The sequence below is a fragment of the Chiloscyllium punctatum genome, chromosome 18, assembly GCF_047496795.1.
Source record: "Chiloscyllium punctatum isolate Juve2018m chromosome 18, sChiPun1.3, whole genome shotgun sequence".
Classification (NCBI taxonomy): Eukaryota; Metazoa; Chordata; class Chondrichthyes; order Orectolobiformes; family Hemiscylliidae; genus Chiloscyllium; species Chiloscyllium punctatum.
Genome location: NC_092756.1, coordinates 72,700,282 through 72,700,654, shown reverse-complemented (window position 1 = coordinate 72,700,654; position 373 = coordinate 72,700,282).

Sequence of the window (373 nt, the reverse complement as noted above, 5' to 3'; positions counted from 1 at the left end):
GGAATAAAGGCAGTGAGCCTGAAGCATGGAGAGATAAGCTAGAGGAGGGTGGGGGTGGGGAGAGAGTAACATAGAGTACAATGGGTGAGTGGGGGAGGAGATGAAGGTGATAGGTCAGGGAGGAGAGGGTGGAGTGGATAGGTGGAAAAGAAGATAGGCAGGTCGGACAAGTCAAGGAGACAGTAACTGAGCTGGAAGTTTGAAACTAGGTTGAGGTGGGGGAAGGGGGAATGAGGAAGCTGTTGAAGTCCACATTGATGCCCTGGGGTTGAAGTGTTCCGAGGCGGAAGATGAGGCGTTCTTCCTCCAGGCGTCTGGTGGTGAGGGAGCGGCGGTGAAGGAGGCCCAGGACCTCCATGTCCTCGGCAGAGTG